The sequence below is a fragment of the Ammospiza nelsoni genome, chromosome 1 (assembly GCF_027579445.1).
Source record: "Ammospiza nelsoni isolate bAmmNel1 chromosome 1, bAmmNel1.pri, whole genome shotgun sequence".
In the NCBI taxonomy this organism is placed as follows: domain Eukaryota; kingdom Metazoa; phylum Chordata; class Aves; order Passeriformes; family Passerellidae; genus Ammospiza; species Ammospiza nelsoni.
Window position 1 is genome coordinate 69356488 of NC_080633.1, and position 15072 is coordinate 69371559.

The window sequence follows — 15072 nt, forward strand, 5'->3', positions numbered from 1 at the left end:
ACTCTAGTCTCTCAACTCTTATTTGGCTCGTTGTTTTTGGGGTTTCTCCGTGGGTTTGGAGTCGGGGGTTCCACAAAGCATTTTGGTCTTGGGAGTCACTTTGCATAACCCCCCCCACCCTCTCAGGTGTCTTCACTATTCTGGGAAAGGTACAACTTAGCCTTGGGAAGGTCCCCACCCGTTACAGTCTCAGGAGAAGGGCCATTAACTCGCCCCAGCCAGGGCTTTTACTAATACAAAAACAACTATTAACGACAACGACTCGTGATTACAATAACAAAGGCAGCAGCCCAGCAGTAGTGGTAACTTTTTCTCACAGAAAAAAATATTAACTGAATTTTTGTTCATAACAGAAGGGATCCACAAGGATCCTCGAGTCCAGCTCTTAAGTAAATGTCCAGTACAGAGATTGCACCCACCACCTTGGTGTTACCAGCTCCATGTTCTAGCCAACTGCAACTTTGGAAAATTAACAGATTTAACTGCGAATATCCATGTGTTCTGTCAATGAACCCACACATCACCATGAGGACATTACAACATCCCAGCTGTATGCTGCTCTGCTTGAGGATTTTGAAGCCCAGATTGCCTGGTCTGGTGGAAATATTTCTGGTGGAGATACATAGGTGCAAGCTCTGCTATTTCACAAGCAGGATCAAAAGTAAGATCAGGAAACTCCTGGCTCAAATCTCTGAAAGTGACATTGCAAAAAGTAAGATCAGGAAACTCCTGGCTCAAATCTGTGAAAATGATATGGCATGTCGAATTTCAGGCTGCCCTAAAATGGACCAAGGTAAAAATGAGCTTTGGAGATGAAAAGAATAAAAACAAAGAAAATCTTGCAAAAAATTGCTCTCTTGTTGCCTGTGTGTCAGATGCCTTAAAATAAGAGTCCTTGCTGTTGTCACATGAGCTCAAGCATAATCCTCATGCATCTCACTCCTGTGAAATGAACACCTTGTTTGGAGAAGTAGCAGCTTATTTCCTTGAGCAGGAATTTCCTATAGCAGCTTGAGGAACCCTGCGGTGCTGACTTCTCTTCCATATTCCAAGAGAAAAGACAGACAAACCCAGTCTATGCCTCTTAGCATCTGTCACATTTCCTGTGTTAGAACCCAGACATTTGCTGGGGAAATAAAAAACCCCTAAGGCTCAATCAGGGTGTAAACATAATAGGAAAATCAGTTGAAAATCCAATTGGAAGCTGGATCTAAAGGCTCAACTCACCCTATGGAAGAGGCTTGTGCCTTAAAGCTGAGTTCTGAGAGAAAACAGCATTAGAGCCACAAGATGCTGAGAAAATCCATTTAAAGGGTCATGATGTGGATCATGGCTTTAAATGTGTTTATTGTCACATGACTGAGTAGATCTTAATGGAAAATGATTGAAAATCACACATGTGGGTAAAAGAAACCTGCCTGTGCTTCGTCTGTGAGAGTGCTTTTATATCACTTTATGAAGTGCCTGGAAGGTGCACAGAAACATCCCTCAGAGGAAACCTCATCTCAGTGCACATCATCTGAAACTGAGCAGATAAGCAATTTTCAAGTAGCTTGCTTGGCATTATCAGGACATGGTTATGTGCCCACACAGTGATTTTACCAGTAAGTCAGGTTTTATTTTTTGCTCTCATCCAATTGCCTCCTCAGCTTGAACTTATTGCTGCAAATGATTTTGTTTGGTCAAAATGTATTGGAGCCTTTCAGTATCAGAAGCTACTGTGGAACATATTCATGCTGGTTTGAGTAAAGAAAATGTAAGAACTGTAAAAATTCTAAAAATATGTTGTAAATGTTCACATTTTGATGATGTTCATTCTGCAAAATCCTTTCTCATTTAATATTTTGGATTATGACTGTTTCTATGAGTAGTTGATCATTATAGTCCAGCAATTTCAGTATTAGTAGTTTTTTAATGACTCTAAACATTTCTGTGAAGGTACTTCTATCTAGGTGAATGCCTTTTAGCTCTGAGTTTGGTGACATTTCTTATAGCTAAATATTATCTCCATTGATATATGAAAGACCTTGAGTAGCATAATCTGTCTCCTAAATCACAAAGGAACATTGTTCCAGTACTCTAGTTCTGTTCCCCTTTGCATTAATTACTAATGTCACTTTGGTACCAATTACACTTTTTTCCTCATTGCTTAAATAATGCTTCTGTTAGTAATTTCAAGTGCTTTGCCCTCCATAAAACTGTGCATTTACTGCTCACCTTCATGTTTGTAGGTAAAAATCTTGAATGACAGTGCCCAAAGGTAGTCTGGGCATTTTTCCCAGTTTAACCATTCGGTGTTGCGGGTGGTTGCAGTGATTAATTGATTTTAGCAAGGTTGCCCTGGCTGCTGCTGTGACATAAACCAAATTCTTGTTTTGTGGGTTGAGCTACTGCTTTGGTTGTGATTGCTCAGAATGGCACAGGTGATTGTGAAATAAGGTGATGGCTCATGGGTGTGTGCTGGAGTTTGTGGCAGTGGTCAGGTAAGGAAACAGGCAAGGTTAGGAATGTGGAAGAATGTGGAATGACAGGGCATCCTGTGGTTACAGCCAGGCATCTGTGTCATGGTGCAGGATTTAGATTAGATTATGAAGGGTTTTGATGGAAAGGTTTAGATTGCATTACGTGTTACACTGTCTGGTTTTGATGCCTTTGTTGTCTTTGGGATACATGGGCTCATTCTGAGGTTTTTATTGCTTGACAGGGCAGGAGATAGAATTTTTAAAAAGGTTATAGCAGAATTCCTGGAGGAAAAGTAATTGAGAAAATGGCAAATTTTAGAACTAAAAACAAACCAGATTTTTTATTTGCTTCACAGTGAATTACAGTGTCCCCTTGATTGTGACTGTAAGCCAAGAAGAAGGCTGCAGTCCAATGTAACTTTTTCTCTAAGGGGGTAGGAAGGAAAGCACATGGAAAGACAATTGAAATGCACAGTATTTCAAAACAGAGATGACTACAGCAGTAAAAAAATTTATGAGTGCTTATACAAGTTGTTGGTTTTTTAAGTGAAAGGAGAACTGCTTTTCATTAACAAATTATAAATTGTCTGTTGAATATTTTCATTCCTTTTGGGTGGGAGGTGTGGGGATCAAAAATCCATCTTTCTTACAACTGTAGTGAGAAAACCTGGGACTGGGATTCCTAAGATGCTCTTTTGACTATTTCCATTATGTGTGAGGGCAATGAATTTTGAAGGTTATATTACTATTCATTGCTATGTTAACATGCAGAAGTTTGCTTAATTTTAGCTTCCTAGTAAAAAATCTAAGATGTTTTTAGCTGTTGATAGTACTGTGGAATTGCAAACATTTTATATTTTTTTCTGAATATTGCTTGTATTTTTGTGATAAATGTGAGCAAAGAAAACCTTTCTAAATATTTTTAACACCATGCTAATTTCTATACATTTTTGAGGTGCAGAAGAAACAATAAAGAAACTAAGAAATTTCAACTTGCTAATGTTTTTCAGATGTTTCATTCTAGTAAAGGAAGCTTTAGTGTAAAATTATATGAAATTGTTTTCTGCTGATTCCTTGTGCTTGTGGAGCTGATACAGTAGAGCCTTCCTGTTGGTATGGGAATGATTTTTGAAATAGTTTTAAACACAGCTTTTTAGCACTAAGCTAGTGTTTAACTTAGTATCAAGTTCTCACTGTAATTGCTAATGTTTTTTGGTACAATATGTTTGTTGTAGCTTTTAGCCTACTTGAAAGCCTAACTGGTTAGTGGAAAGCAATATACAAATTGAATCTTAAATCTTAAAAAAGAATTCAGAAGTTGCTGTGAAGCTGAGTTATTTTATATTAAAACCTTTACAAGAAAGGTTAGTGGTCTCAATTGCATTTCCCTTTAAACAGAAATCCTCTGGGCAAAACCTGCAGCCTCCTACCACTACTTTCTCCAGAACAAATTTAGCCTGTCAGCAGTTGTGCTTAGAAGAAAAGGGACACATAAAGTGTTTTGTGTCTGCCACTAAAAATAATCCTTGAAGCTCGGGTATTCAGAGATATCTGTTCCTTCAATATTTTTCATATGCTCCATAATTTACAACAAAATAACTCCACTGCAAGTGCATATTTTGCTAACTCATTTTTAATTGTGGCTTGAAATCTTTGAGAGCTCCTTGTTATTATGTTTTGGTTTGTTTTGGTTTTTGCTCTGTTTTGACACTTTTGAGTGCACTAGGCATTCTTAGAGCTGAGCTAACCTTGGATTTGCTGCCACAGTCTCCATGGTCAAATTATGTTGTCATAATCAATAATTGCTCTTTCTTCTTTAATGCTGTGCATCTCAGCCAAATTTGGCCTCATATTGCCTAAATAACCACAAAATACTTTAAAACTGCATAGGAGTTCAGTTTGAACATTCATGTTAATAACTTTAATGTGGATAAATGTCTTTCTTCTATTTTAGATTAACATATTTGCTCTGGTTTTAAGCTACTGCAACAAACCATGGCTTTTAATACAGCTAAGGAATGGATCAAGGCCTGCAAGCATCTGTGCAAGCACAGGTACTGTTTCTAACTGTACTGAATGCAAGATGTCAGGTTTTTTGCAGTTGTTTATTTCTCTTACAGTTGTTTTTTTCTCTTTCAGTGCTAAATATTTGTGTAATACAAGTGTACATACAAATATATTTGTTTTAATTGATGGAAGAAGGCTTTAAAACTCATTAAGATAGATTAGAACAGTGATTTGAAGGTCAGGGAGGAAGGATTAGGGACTTCTTAGGGTTTGCTTGAGAGCACTCAACAAGGATCCCCATCTTCCAAGGCAGTAGGTGGGCTGGGATGTGGCAGCTGCATTGAGCTTGCAGCTGAGCAGCTCTTACATAGGTAGAGGAGAAAAGGCAACCTTCAGTGCAGGAAATCTGGATGGCAGGACATGATGGGGGTTTTGAGTACTTCTTAGGTTGATTTGAGGTTCTGGTGGGCTCATTTTGGCATTTGATAGTTGCTAGGTTGGATAAGTAGCTGTTAGTTTAAAAGGAAATTCTGCCTTGTTAAGTTAGTAGCAGCAAGTCACTTCCCTTGTCAAGTGTTGCTTCATCTCAGTGAAGCTTTATTTCCATCTGCAAGAGGTAGAGATCCTTGCTTCATGCAAGGAAGACTCTATAACCTTATCATTTTGTTGTTTGTTGTGTTGCTAAAGTGGGGTTGGGGACCCTGGACTGCTGAGAATGTCAAAGCTAAAGGATGCTTCATGTCTGAAGCTTTTCTGGCTTTAACTTCATGTCAATATGGCTGGAGTAACACCAGAATTGTAATGCTCTTCATGATGACCATCTAGGTTCAATATTCAGTTTAGATCTATTTTTACCCAAGGGTTTAGACTCTCTCTGATTTCTTTTTGGATATTTCATGATGTCAAATGTGCAAATCAGCCAAAATGATTCAGCCAATTTTCTAGAAGGTATATGGGGAAAACTTTCTGTTCATGTTTCCAAGTGGAACCTGCAAGACTGTGGATACCTTTTATTGAAAAAGCCCTAACAGTCCATGGCTTGAAGGAAATATATCAGCATTCTTCAGGAGGTGTCTTCTGTTAGAACCGTTGAAAGGCCACATTCCTGATGGAAAAATCTGTTGAGATTTGGCCTTTTCAAAGTCTCTGAAAAATGCAGTGAACAATGACAATACTTTACTGCAGGAAGCTAATTGTAACAGACTGTTTTAGGGAGGCAGGGACAGGAACTAGGAAAACTTTCCAGTTTCCTTTGGCACCTTGCTTGCAAAGGTTTTTAATTGTTTTGTTGACAGAATATAAAAGTTGTTGGCTACTGAGCACCAGTGGGGCTGGAAAACCTGTGAGGTGTTGCCAGAGATAAAGACAAGATGAGGAGATGAGCTTAAGTAGAATTTGGTGTGTTAGGAAAAGCGAAAATGGGTCATGGCAAAGTGAGCAAATAGTAAAATAATGGGGAGTCTCAGAAAATGAGAATAACTTGGGCCGCAGTTTAGTCTGAAGTGAACAGAAGGATTTAGTCTCAAACATGTGAACCAGCATTAAATTAACAGGGTGCACAGTCACTTCCATTTAATATTGCTGCCATTACTCAAATGACAATTAGTTGAAGCATCAGAGGGTTTTGGGGGGGGTGTGTGTGTTTATATATATATAAAAATTCCCCAATGTGAAACCTGGCATTAATGTTTTAACTTCTTAGGTATTTTGATTCCAAAAATGAAACCAAAAACTTGTTGAATGTTGAAAAGAAAACAAAATCACAAAAAAAGAGAAGAAATTAAGAGAGCTCTCAATACAGGTCAAAAAGCCAAGCACTCATCTGTGTGGGTGGGTACACTTGCAAAATCTTCAATTTCCTGATTTGCCTGTATGCAAATTTCTGCTCCCAGTGATCCTTTTGAAATTCAGTGTGTAGAATGGGTAGTGCTTCATTAGCCTTGCTTTATTTATGAGAGAGCAGAGTAGATATACAAAAAACAATGAGATTAAGGTTACCAAGGCAACTTTGATGTTTGCAATTTAACTTTAATTTTGGCAATATTTAATTTTTATTTCTTGTCTTAGCAACCTTAATGAGTTGAGGCTTAGAGTTTTTTAATACAGCTTTTATATTATGTTGTAGGAAATATGTTGGGAATTTACCTTAATATACTAAAATAAATGACCAGAAATGCTGTTTGCTTTAGCAGTAGGTACTGCTGTATGTTCTGAGCTACTAGGTTCTACATTGCTATACCCCATGAATGTGCCATACAGTGGCTACATAAAAGTTCACATATTTCTTCCTTATGTCCTGTGACATGCAGACCCTTCAGAGTTACTGGCTTCAGCTCCCTCACAACATCCTTACATGTGTTTGTGGTATCTTGACTAAACCATGCTGGTGCACACTGAATTGGAGAGTCAGGTAAGTGTTTGTTTATGCTTGAATACAGCACATGAAAAAAGCAATAATATTCTCAAATATTTTTTAATCTGTATGTGGTCACAAAAGTGGCAATTTATCTTCCCTTTTCTCTTAGTCACTAGAAACTCCAGAATCCAGCAGTATTTGTAATCTGATGCTTGCTGTGTCATCATATTAAAAGGTGTAGGCAAATTAATAAGTAAGGCTTGGTGACACTGGGTGAGGAAAAAGTCTTTAAATTTTTCTTTCTGTAAACAGCCGTCTGCTGAAATGTCTCACATGATCAAGTTCTGCTTTTTACAAATTATCTTCAGAATTGGTACTTCTGTTTTGAGATTGATTTATTTATATAACAGCTAACATCAGCTTTTATATCTTGTTTGTAAGCTTTTGGGAGGATGGTGAAAGGACAATTTTTGGTATTTTGGTACTTTGTTGCTTGTACAAAAGCAGTAATATACAAACTATGTCAGCACCAAAAAATGAGTCAAATTAAGTTATTCTGTGCCAAATGATACTTGCATGGTTGAAAGTATTTAATTTACTCTGAAACAAACATGATTTTCTCAATCATGTAATGGGCTTTTTCCCTCGTAATTTTACAAAGTATGGTGTATATATTTAAAAGTGTATGCAGCACTCTATTTCTTAAGGTTATGTCTTGGTCTGACATTTCACTGATCTTTGTATTAGTCTTAACAACGTAATTAGCATTTTATGTTATTTTAACAATTTTTGGATATTCATGACATAATGAAAATAAACTCCTTGTAGCATGGTAGCTGTATTATGTAAAAAGGTTATTGTTCTTTATCTGTATGTATTATGATCACTGGAAGTTTACATGAGGAAGCTTAGAAAAGACAGGAATGTTAGAAATGTGCATTGTAGGATAAATTTTTTATATGTTAAAAACATGGTAATCTACTAGAACAAAGTGATTCAGGTCAAATGACAAACCTGAAAATCATGTTTCTCCTTCCTGCATTGTCACTTTTAAAAAGGAAGGCATATTTATTGTCATGGCAAGTACACGAAACACAGTAGTAACTTCTCAAATGCTGTCATTTTTATGATTATAATTTGTGCTTACCTAATTTTATTTTTACCTTTTGTTGTTCTGAGCAGCACTTTAGCAATTTTATAATGCAACTGTGCATCCAGTAATGATAATCTGTATTTCCAAGATGTGTGTGAATGGCAGTTAAACATTTCTGTAAATCACTTGCCGATTCATTGTATTTGCAGTATACACAAAAATAAAATCGAGCAGTTCATTCCTCAAAATTACTTAAAAATTACTTATCTTTAACTTGCATCTAATTTTGCCCTACAGGTTAAAAAACCCCCAAACAGCACAACAATGAACAAACAAAAACCAACTCAAACAAATTACTTTTCTTGAGAAGCTCTATTTTATGTCTGTGTCACAAACATAGCACAGAATGAGGAGCAAGGTTTATGTTCTCTACAGCTTTGTCTTTCATCACCTGACATTTTCATATCTCATTTTTAAGTCTTTCCATGACTGATGGTACTATAAAATATTGGTATCATGTATTTTGGGGTTCTTTTTAAATTATTATACGTACCTTATTTCTTAAATGGCAATCCAGAGAAGAGTTGAAGGAGCATATGGAAAATTTCAGAGCTGCTACCACTCTTTTGTTTTCAATTTGGGATCAAGTATTCAAAACCAGACATCAGTTGAGAGGACATCACAAACAAATCTATTGCGAAGAAACAACAAACCCACAAATGAAAGAGAATAAAAAAGCCTGAAGATAATCCTGTGTGTTTCAACAAAAAAGCAACTTGAAAGAAGGATTGAAGCTAATTTAAGTGTAGCATGTACAGTAGGTATGATCAGTATTATAGCAAAACTTGCTATTTTTTTTCTTAATTGCAGATTATTTGGCACGTATATTTATCTGCTGATTTGCTTACTTATTTTTGTAAGAAAGTTGCTCTATGACAGGCTAAATAAAAATAGCTGCCTCCTACTTGGTTTGTGATATTACCAGTCTTTGGAGTAAATTAAGCATTTGCTGATCAAAAGGTGCAGCCAAGGTTTTCTGCTGTAGTTTGTTACAGGCAATAGCAAAGTACAGCCCCTGAAACAGACTCTTTCAGGAGCCAAGACAAATGCTGTGAGACTTCTTGGAATTCTGCAAATTAACTAGGTGAAAAAACAGCTTCCTTTGGGTCATGGCTGCATTTTTAAGAGGACAACTAACTAAAGCACCAATTTTATCAGTTAGTGTAAAATTCTACTCATCTGCACTTGTAAGAGTTAACATCAAAACTTTGCCTTACCTCAAGTATATCCTTTCTTCCTAAGAGATTTTGAGAAGGCATTTGATGTTTTCCTGTTATTCAGAAAAGATCTCTTTTTCTTTCATAAAGAAGATAATAATCTCTATCAGCCACCTGTCCACGAGTTGACATTACAAAATATTCTGATAGCTTTTCTAATATTTAGGTAGAGAAGCTTGAGTACATCTCTTTCTCTAAGTTTCTTCTAAGTATGTACATTTGGCTTGGGGTGTTTTCTCTTTTTGTTGTTGTTTATGGACATACATGTCTGTTATATTGTCAGAAAACATTTTTACAATAGTTTAACAAAAGAAGTCACTTTCTTACTTTCACAGTTGTGTACCATAAATTAATTCAAATCATAAAAGCTTTTCCCCCAAAGGATTCTTTATCCCAACTGTTTTCTAGAACTTAAATAATTGTCTATACTGAATCTGGCTTTCCTCATTTGAAGTTGTTATTGCTCATGTGGAAAGAAATAAATGCATGTTTTAGTAGCTCTCTGAAATTGGTATAATAAAATGAAAGCAAAAATGGAATTTGGGTTCAGCTAGTCAAAGGTCTAATTTCCTGAAGTGGGCTGGAGCATTTTTGTTAGTAAGTAGGGAGCAGACCAGTGTGCTGATGATATACCTTGCACATAGGCATCTGCCTTAGGGGCTTTTTTAAAATCAAGTAGTCAGTTAACAGAATTATCTCTGCTTTAAGTGGCAGAAGTATAATGTTAAGCACTTTACATCGTTACAACAGTTGCTTGTGGAGTTACACTGGAGTATGACAACCCAAATTTTATCTGAGGTTAATATGAAATGTGTCTGATTTTTACAGCTCTGTTTTGAAAGAAAAATGAGCTTTTATGGACTGGATCTCTGGAGCTCTCCCTGGAAGAGGGAGATTAAGAATTTACTTGAACTTTTCATACCTACTTCTGACTTGAGTTTTGCTTGACTTTTATACAGCAAAACGAACTTCATGTCAACACTGTTCATTTCCTACAGTCCCCCTGAGGTGCAAACTCATAAAACTGGCATTGGCTGTAGTCCCAGCCTGCAGCTGTTCTGTAATTCTTTCCTCTCAAGGCCTTGTCCCCAGAGCAGAATGGGATCTGTTGGGAATCACAGCCAGCTCAGTGGTGTGTCCTGCGGCACACATGGAATCGCTGATGGCAGAAGGGTGTGAGGATAGCTCTGCTGTGCTCACTGTGACTGAGAGCACAGGTTGTGCCCTGCACACAGCTCCAGAGTGCTGGAGCAAGCAGCCTCATTTTCTCTTTGTCCCTCTCGTTATGCCCAGATTAACAGATGCACATGGGAAGTATATTTTAGAGTCTATGGATACTGCAAAACTTCAAGGAATTCCTTTAAACGGAGAAAGATCTGCTGTCAGGAGGTTACCAGCAAAGTGTTGGACTTGGAAATCCAGCTGTGTTCCTGGCCGTGCTGTGGCGCTTTGTTTGTTTTCCTCCAGGAGGGGGCAGCAGATGAACAACATCAGGGGCTGTTTCTTAGTTTTCAAACGCTTTCCAGTGTCCCCCTCTGCCTGTGAATTACAGCAGGGGCTCCATAACTACGGGAGGGTTTAAAATTATAATTCCTACCTGTTCGCTACGAGGACAGCTGGAATGTGTGAATTCTGTTCAGTGTTAAGCAGTAGAATATATTCAGCAAAATCTATCTCAAGTTTATAGAAAGGGCAGTTCAGTATTGAGAGTTAAGATTTTATGACATGGCAGTTAGGTGTGTATATATTTTAGAGGATAAAATAACCAAGCAACCCAACCCCATGAGCTTGTCCGTTAATGTCACCTAAGTCTTACTTAACATCTTTCAACTACTTGTTTTCTATCAAGTTACATATTACAAATCCAAATAATGTTTTCATAGTTTTATTTTCTGATGAGAGAAAAAAGACCAAGAATGCACTGAATCTAGTGATGCTTTTCATTCGTGTGTAATGAATGTGCTCATGTACATTCTGTGCTTGTGCATTCTGCTGACAGAGCATGGGAGTTAAAGTCCTCAATTTACGGCAGTTCTAATGATGCTAAAGAATATAACTGAATTTTATTGCATTATTTCAGCCACAAAGTGCAGGTTTATCATCTAAAACATTATGGAAGTGTACAATATTACTGATTGGGAGTATAGTGGAGTCTTTATAAACTGTAGGGAAAATGCTGATTATTACATACCATTGTGAATTTCTTGAAAGTGTGTGGCTGTAATTCTGTTTAAGTTACAGATCAAGCAGTTAACAAAGAGCCACAGAGAGAGAGCAGTCAAGACTTTTCAGCTGCTAAATTTTATCCAGTAGTTTATATAGAGAAAGAAAAAACATAGTGGCTTCTGTGACTATCAGCTGCTGTAATCAGCATTCAGTAGCTAACTGGGAAGAATTAAACTAATTCCTAACAGGACTGATTCACTGATAGACTTGCCTTGATGATTTTCATTAAAATAGTGTTGTAATGCATGTGAGACCTTTATGGAGCCTAAAACTTTATCAAGTGACTTGACTTTTTCTTTTCTGGTGATTTTCCTTTTCAAAGATTACAAATGTTTAAGAGGAGAGGAGGAGATAATGACAAAGATTTATTCAGAATGGCACAACTTGCCTTTCAGAGTTGCCTTTCATCTTAAATCCCACTCTTTAAATCACAGATTTTTATATATAGGCTTTATGGTTCCACTGAAGTCACTGATTTAGCACCTTCTATGCATCAAACACTTCAACAACTCCCCTGAGTATTTAAGTTCCCTCATGCAAGTCCAGGGCTTTTATTCTTTGAGCAATGTAAGCTTTATTTTTCTAGTGCAGGAAAGATCCACACAAATAACTGAGGATGAAATTCCCTTTTTCTTCTTTCTTGTTTTGAATACTGTTGCATAAAATAACTCTATGATTCATTCTTGCTTTGTGTAGTAATTAGCAAGAAGACTTTCACTAGTAGAAGTCTTGAGCATAGTATAAATCAATTCCATAGTATTCTAAAATACTTGATTTTCTGAGTGTCTGGACTTGAACTGCCTTTGCAAATATGTCATTAAAATAGCTCTAATTTCCTTATAGAGTGTTTAAAGAATGAGTAATCCTGTTTATTACATCTAATATATGAATGTATTGCATATTTTTGGGAATAGTATTTACTCAGTTATTAATTATTTACAGTGTGTTTTGAAAGGACATTGTTTCCTTTTGCTGGAAAGGTCCATAATCTGGATAGGTGAGTAAGCACTTTTTAAACCTGCTATAGTTGTTTTTCACAGGACAAGGATTTTAAACTTCTATGCTCGCGTTATCTCTTTGAAATGATTGTGTTAAAGATGTGATTTTAAAGCATAAAGACTTGTGCTTGAATTTGTGAGCAGCCAGTGCTTCCTCTGTTGTTCCTGAGGTACACTGAGGATGGTGAGGGGGATAATCCAGAAAAATCAATGAATTTGGGATAACAAATCTGTAATCTGCGTTGGCTTTTTCAAATGTTTTACCATTTCCCTGCCAAGGAATTTTCTCTTTGTATACTAGCACATACATAGTTTTCATATGGAGTTTTTTTTCCCCCCTTTTTAAATAAATTCCATTTGTAGGCCTGCAAGAATAACAGGTAATATAGCAGAAACAAAAGAATTCTAGAAAACTTTGGTGGACCAATCAATCATCAGAATAGAATAATCCAATATGATCGTGTTACATTATGCAGTATTGGCTGCTAGGAATTTAATTCAACACAGCAAACCATGGCATTTTGGGAATATAAATAAATAATTGAAACATAATAAATGGAAGTATTTCATTGTATACAGGTCTGATAAGAATCTTTGTGCTCTTACCTTTCTCACAGTGGTATGAATCTTTCCTAACTAATAGCTTTAAATACTGATGATAAAACACATTAAAAGCCTAAATTAACACAGCAACTGAGAAATGTAATCCCTTCAGACCACTTACACAGGAAGAGTAGGTGATGATTTTCCAGCTGTGACAGAGTTCATTTCCTTTCTGACAGGAAGCATTCTTGTAGTTAGCTTTCCAGAAACCCATGGGAATGCATGCTGACACCAAAGCCCTTCATTGGGAATAGGGAACAAGGTCTCTCTAACCCAGCAGGTGCAAACACAGGTGAATTGCATGGATGTCCTCTTCATGTTACCACTTGTGTAAATTGCTCAGGGAGGAAAAATAGTACTCTACTGTTGAGTATTGAGTGCTGTGCAGGAGTGATTATTTTGTGACATAAAAAGGATTTCTAGAGAAAAAGTGTATTTTTCCCCTGCTGGTAGTTTTCTCTCTTATGTTGAATATGCAAAAACCAAACACTGTGACCCTGATTTAACAAAACAGGTGAATTTTTAACTGATGGTTTTTAATGGCAATTTGGGATATTGATCTTTAAGGATATGTTTGATCCTGGTTTAGAATTTGTGTTCAGAAGACACCTATGTAAAGATATAAACCCTGCAAAGACAAGGACTGCTTATGTTCCTGCCTTGTTAACTGAAAAGGGCATCTTTGCTAGTTCTTAGGGACATGGACTTTAACCACACCTTTTTTTTTTTTCTCTTCTGCTACTCTACAGCCAGATTAGAAATAGGAATGTCTTCTCAAAACTTCTAAAATCAACTTGCAAATATAGGCATATTTGAAGATTTTCAGTATCATAGAGTTGGGTTTCCACCTTGACTACATTCCCTTTCACTTTCTGGAAAGCTCCCTACTTCAGCCTTCACCCTGAAGTTCAGTTTTGAACTTCATTGAACTTCTGTCAAAGGCCCAGTCTCTGTGACTGATGCTCTGACAGTCTTTCTGACTCAACCAAGTGATTTGTTCAAATAGACTTGGCATTGCTGTGGTTATAGTAAAGCCATAATTCTGAGGGTTAAAAGAAAGGAAAAAAAAGGAAAAAAAAAAAAAAAGGCAGTTACATTACAAATTCTGAATTACACAAAAATAGTACCTTGTAGTACTATCTGCTTGGAACTGTGTTGTCATCTTATTGCAGGAGTTCCGTACTGTTGTCTTCTATCACAGAAGTTTTGTGTGCTCTTGATATTTTCTTGTGGGTATCTCCTCTGAGCACTGACTCTTTCTTCTCCACAGAGCAGCAAACTGACTCCAGTTCCCTTCTCAACCAGCCACCCCACTCTTTTAAGCACTCTTCTTCTCATTGGTTACAGCTGTGGCCTGTTAAAGTCAGGCCTGTTCCTAATCTTTGATAATTGGCCCAGCTGCAACTCCTTAGGGGTAAGATTACTTTCTGCACTATCTTTATTTTCTTATATTCTGTCCCCCTATAGAACTGTTGGCTCCATTCCATCTTGTTGGTATTTAAAAAGTGAAGCTTTCCTTCTTTCTTCTGAATTGAACATTTTACAGGATTAGAAAATAAGGTTAAGTGAATGCATAGGATGGAAACAGGCTATGTTGGGTTAAAGCTCTCCTAAAACCTCCTACTTGGGGTGTGCAGTGAATGGATGGACAGGACAGTGGGAGCCAATTTGATGCTTGTGATAATACTTAAATAAAACAGCTTGTGGAGAACTTGTCCTATAGGACCTGGCAGCATAGTGGATGGGGAATATCCACCTTTGTCCTTAGTGACAAAATTACCTTTCCCTGAGTTGAAGAAAGGAAACACTCTGGCAGTCACTTGGCAGAAGCGTGGCGCTCCAACACTGAAGTGCTGTGGGTGGTGCTGCATCCCGCAGCCATGGCATCACTCAGGGTGGCACAGGAGAGTAGGCAGATGCCTGGCAGGAAACCTGGGTGTGAAGGGGGCTGATAGACATCTCTTGCTACTGGGACAGATGGCTCTCAGTGTCTGTGGTAGCAAGTGTGCCATGTCTTCAGAGACAGACATTTGCTCTATTAAATATTCTT

The 15072-nt window shown here is 37.2% G+C and overlaps 2 long non-coding RNA genes across 2 annotated transcripts; one reads left to right on the plus strand and one right to left on the minus strand.

The window, feature by feature from the left end:
• Window positions 1-4442: 4442 nt before the first annotated feature.
• On the plus strand, window positions 4443-8871 carry LOC132087552 (uncharacterized). The gene is made up of 3 exons (XR_009420532.1): window positions 4443-4516; window positions 6779-6879; window positions 8216-8871. It is a non-coding gene; the product is annotated as an uncharacterized LOC132087552 (long non-coding RNA).
• Window positions 5283-14297, minus strand: LOC132087545 (uncharacterized). The gene is made up of 4 exons (XR_009420531.1): window positions 14150-14297; window positions 9196-10734; window positions 8472-8609; window positions 5283-5615 (listed from the first exon to the last, which is right to left on the minus strand). It is a non-coding gene; the product is annotated as an uncharacterized LOC132087545 (long non-coding RNA).
• Between the last annotated feature and the right edge of the window lie 775 nt (window positions 14298-15072).